The following is a 5,156-nucleotide window of genomic DNA, read 5'->3' on the forward strand; positions in this document are numbered from 1 at the left end:
AGCCGTTGAATCTAGGTAAAAAGTCATGATTTTGTAGATTTCGTGTTCTTCTTGACGAATTCATAATAGAAAACAACGAAAATCGGCGAGAAATCGTTGTTTGGCATCGAAATATGCGGTTTTCTGTAAGAATTTTGATGATTTCGTGCAGAATTCTGCTGTTTTCTTGCAATTCAGCCGTTGAATCTAGGTAAAAAGTCATGATTTTGTAGATTTCGTGCTCTTCTTGGCGAATTCAAAATAGAAAACAACGAAAATCGGCGAGAAATCGTTGTTTTGCATCGAAATATGCAATTTTCTCTAAGAATTTTGATGATTTCGTGCAGAATTCTGCTGTTTTCTTGCAATTCAGCCGTTAAATCTTGGTAAAACGTCATGATTTTGTAGATTTCGTGCTCTTCTATGCGAATTCAAGCCAGAAAACAACGAAAATCGGCGAGAAATCGTCGTTTTGCATCGAAATATGCGGTTTTCTGTAAGAATTTTGATGATTTTGTGCAGAATTCTGCTGTTTTCTTGCAATTCAGCCGTTGAATCTTGGTAAAAAGTCATGATTTTGTAGATTTCGTGCTCTTCTTTGCGAATTCAAGCCAGAAAACAACGAAAATCGGCGAGAAATCGTCGTTTTGCATCGAAATATGCTGTTTTCTGTATGAATTTTGATGATTTTGTGCAGAATTCTGCTGTTTTCTTGCAATTCAGCCGTAGAATCTTGGTAAAAAGTGATGATTTTGTAGATTTCGTGCTCTTTTTTGCGAATTCAAGCCAGAAAACAACGAAAATCGGCGAGAAATCGTTGTTTTGCATCGAAATATGCGGTTTTCTGTATGAATTTTGATGATTTTGTGCAGAATTCTGCTGTTTTCTTGCAATTCAGCCGTAGAATCTTGGTAAAAAGTGATGATTTTGTAGATTTCGTGCTCTTTTTTGCGAATTCAAGCCAGAAAACAACGAAAATCGGCGAGAAATCGTTGTTTTGCATCGAAATATGCGGTTTTCTATAAGAATTTTGATGATTTCGTGCAGAATTCTGCTGTTTTCTTGCAATTCAGCCTTTGAATCTTGGTAAAAAGTCATGATTTTGTAGATTTCGTGCTCTTTTTTGCGAATTCAAGCCAGAAAACAACGAAAATCGGCGAGAAATCGTCGTCTTGCATCGAAATATGCGGTTTTCTGTAAGAATTTTGATGATTTCGTGCAGAATTCTGCTGTTTTCTTGCAATTCTGCCGTTGAATCTTGGTAAAAAGTCATGATTTTGTAGATTTCGTGCTCTTCTTTGCAAATTCATGCCAGAAAACAACGAAAATCGGCGAGAAATCGTCGTTTTGCATCGAAATATGAGGTTTTCTGTAAGAATTTTGATGATTTCGTGCAGAATTCTGCTGTTTTCTTGCAATTCAGCCGTTGAATCTTGGTAAAAAGTCATGATTTTGTAGATTTCGTGCTCTTCTTTGCGAATTCAAGCCAGAAAACATCGAAAATCGGCGAGAAATCGTCGTTTTGCATCGAAATATGCGGTTTTCTGTAAGAATTTTGATGATTTCGTGCAGAATTCTGCTGTTTTCTTGCAATTCAGCCGTTGAATCTAGGTAAAAAGTCATGATTTTGTAGATTTCGTGCTCTTCTTGGCGAATTCAAAATAGAAAACAACGAAAATCGGCGAGAAATCGTTGTTTTGCATCGAAATATGCAGTTTTCTCTAAGAATTTTGATGATTTCGTGCAGAATTCTGCTGTTTTCTTGCAATTCAGCCGTTGAATCTTGGTAAAACGTCATGATTTTGTAGATTTCGTGCTCTTCTTTGCGAATTCAAGCCAGAAAACAACGAAAATCGGCGAGAAATCGTCGTTTTGCATCGAAATATGCGGTTTTCTGTAAGAATTTTGATGATTTTGTGCAGAATTCTGCTGTTTTCTTGCAATGCAGCTGTAGAATCTTGGTAAAAAGTGATGATTTTGTAGATTTCGTGCTCTTTTTTGCGAATTCAAGCCAGAAAACAACGAAAATCGGCGAGAAATCGTCGTTTTGCATCGAAATATGCGGTTTTCTGTAAGAATTTTGATGATTTTGTTCAGAATTCTGCTGTTTTCTTGCAATTCAGCCGTGGAATCTTGGTAAAAAGTGATGATTTTGTAGATTTCGTGCTCTTTTTTGCGAATTCAAGCCAGAAAACAACGAAAATCGGCGAGAAATCGTCGTCTTGCATCGAAATATGCGGTTTTCTGTAAGAATTTTGATGATTTCGTGCAGAATTCTGCTGTTTTCTTCCAATTCAGCCGTTGAATCTTGGTAAAAAGTCATGATTTTGTAGATTTCGTGCTCTTCTTTGCAAATTCATGCCAGAAAACAACGAAAATCGGCGAGAAATCGTCGTTTTGCATCGAAATATGAGGTTTTATGTAAGAATTTTGATGATTTCGTGCAGAATTCTGCTGTTTTCTTGCAATTCAGCCGTTGAATCTTGGTAAAAAGTCATGATTTTGTAGATTTCGTGCTCTTCTTTGCGAATTCAAGCCAGAAAACATCGAAAATCGGCGAGAAATCGTCGTTTTGCATCGAAATATGCGGTTTTCTGTAAGAATTTTGATGATTTCGTGCAGAATTCTGCTGTTTTCTTGCAATTCAGCCGTTGAATCTAGGTAAAAAGTCATGATTTTGTAGATTTCGTGCTCTTCTTGGCGAATTCATAATAGAAAACAACGAAAATCGGCGAGAAATCGTTGTTTGGCATCGAAATATGCGGTTTTCTGTAAGAATTTTGATGATTTCGTGCAGAATTCTGCTGTTTTCTTGCAATTCAGCCGTTGAATCTAGGTAAAAAGTCATGATTTTGTAGATTTTGTGCTCTTCTTTGCGAATTCAAGCCAGAAAACAACGAAAATCGGCGAGAAATCGTCGTTTTGCATCGAAATATGCGGTTTTCTGTAAGAATTTTGATGATTTTGTGCAGAATTCTGCTGTTTTCTTGCAATTCAGCCGTAGAATCTTGGTAAAAAGTGATGATTTTGTAGATTTCGTGCTCTTTTTTGCGAATTCAAGCCAGAAAACAACGAAAATCGGCGAGAAATCGTCGTTTTGCATCGAAATATGCGGTTTTCTGTAAGAATTTTGATGATTTTGTGCAGAATTCTGCTGTTTTCTTGCAATTCAGCTGTAGAATCTTGGTAAAAAGTGATGATTTTGTAGATTTCGTGCTCTTTTTTGCGAATTCAAGCCAGAAAACAACGAAAATCGGCGAGAAATCGTCGTTTTGCATCGAAATATGCGGTTTTCTGTAAGAATTTTGATGATTTCGTGCAGAATTCTGCTGTTTTCTTGCAATTCAGCTATTGAATCTAGGTAAAAAGTCATGATTTTGTAGATTTCGTGCTTTTCTTGGCGAATTCAAAATAGAAAACAACGAAAATCGGCGAGAAATCGATGTTTTGCATCGAAATATGCAGTTTTCTCTAAGAATTTTGATGATTTCGTGCAGAATTCTGCTGTTTTCTTGCAATTCAGCTGTTGAATCTTGGTAAAAAGTCATGATTTTGTAGATTTCGTGCTCTTCTTTGCGAATTCAAGCCAGAAAACAACGAAAATCGGCGAGAAATCGTCGTTTTGCATCGAAATATGCGGTTTTCTGTAAGAATTTTGATGATTTCGTGCAGAATTCTGCTGTTTTCTTGCAATTCAGCCGTTGAATCTAGGTAAAAAGTCATGATTTTGTAGATTTTGTGTTCTTCTTGGCGAATTCATAATAGAAAACAACGAAAATCGGCGAGAAATCGTTGTTTGGCATCGAAATATGCGGTTTTCTGTAAGAATTTTGATGATTTCGTGCAGAATTCTGCTGTTTTCTTGCAATTCAGCCGTTGAATCTAGGTAAAAAGTCATGATTTTGTAGATTTCGTGCTCTTCTTTGCGAATTCAAGCCAGAAAACAACGAAAATCGGCGAGAAATCGTCGTTTTGCATCGAAATATGCGATTTTCTGTAAGAATTTTGATGATTTCGTGCAGAATTCTGCTGTTTTCTTGCAATTCAGCCGTTGAATCTTGGTAGAAAGTCATGATTTTGTAGATTTCGTGCTCTTCTTTGCGAATTCAAGCCAGAAAACAACGAAAATCGGCGAGAAATCGTCGTTTTGCATCGAAATATGAGGTTTTCTGTAAGAATTTTGATGATTTCGTGCAGAATTCTGCTGTTTCTTGCAAATCAGCCGTTCAATCTTGGTAAAAAGTCATAATTTTGTAGATTTCGTGCTCTTCTTTGCAAATTCAAGCCAAAAAACAACGAAAATCGGCGAGAAATCGTCGTTTTGCATCGAAATATGCGGTTTTCTGTAAGAATTTTGATGATTTCGTGCAGAATTCTGCTGTTTTCTTGCAATTCAGCCGTTGAATCTAGGTAAAAAGTCATGATTTTGTAGATTTCGTGTTCTTCTTGGCGAATTCATAATAGAAAACAACGAAAATCGGCGAGAAATCGTTGTTTGGCATCGAAATATGCGGTTTTCTGTAAGAATTTTGATGATTTCGTGCAGAATTCTGCTGTTTTCTTGCAATTCAGCCGTTGAATCTAGGTAAAAAGTCATGATTTTGTAGATTTCGTGCTCTTCTTGGCGAATTCAAAATAGAAAACAACGAAAATCGGCGAGAAATCGTTGTTTTGCATCGAAATATGCAGTTTTCTCTAAGAATTTTGATGATTTCGTGCAGAATTCTGCTGTTTTCTTGCAATTCAGCTGTTGAATCTTGGTAAAAAGTGATGATTTTGTAGATTTCGTGCTCTTCTTTGCGAACTCAAGCCAGAAAACAACGAAAATCGGCGAGAAATCGTCGTTTTGCATCGAAATATGCGGTTTTCTGTAAGAATTTTGATGATTTTGTGCAGAATTCTGCTGTTTTCTTGCAATTCAGCCGTAAAATCTTGGTAAAAAGTGATGATTTTGTAGATTTCGTGCTCTTTTTTGCGAATTCAAGCCAGAAAACAACGAAAATCGGCGAGAAATCGTTGTTTTGCATCGAAATATGCGGTTTTCTGTAAGAATTTTGATGATTTCGTGCAGAATTCTGCTGTTTTCTTGCAATTCAGCCGTTGAATCTTGGTAAAAATTTATGATTTTGTAGATTTCGTGCTCTTCTTTGCAAATTCAAGCCAGAAAACAACGAAAA

The sequence above is a fragment of the Gnatocerus cornutus genome, unplaced genomic scaffold, assembly GCF_029298725.1.
Source record: "Gnatocerus cornutus isolate USDA-ARS CGAHR unplaced genomic scaffold, icGnaCorn1.1 ctg00000022.1, whole genome shotgun sequence".
Classification (NCBI taxonomy): domain Eukaryota; kingdom Metazoa; phylum Arthropoda; class Insecta; order Coleoptera; family Tenebrionidae; genus Gnatocerus; species Gnatocerus cornutus.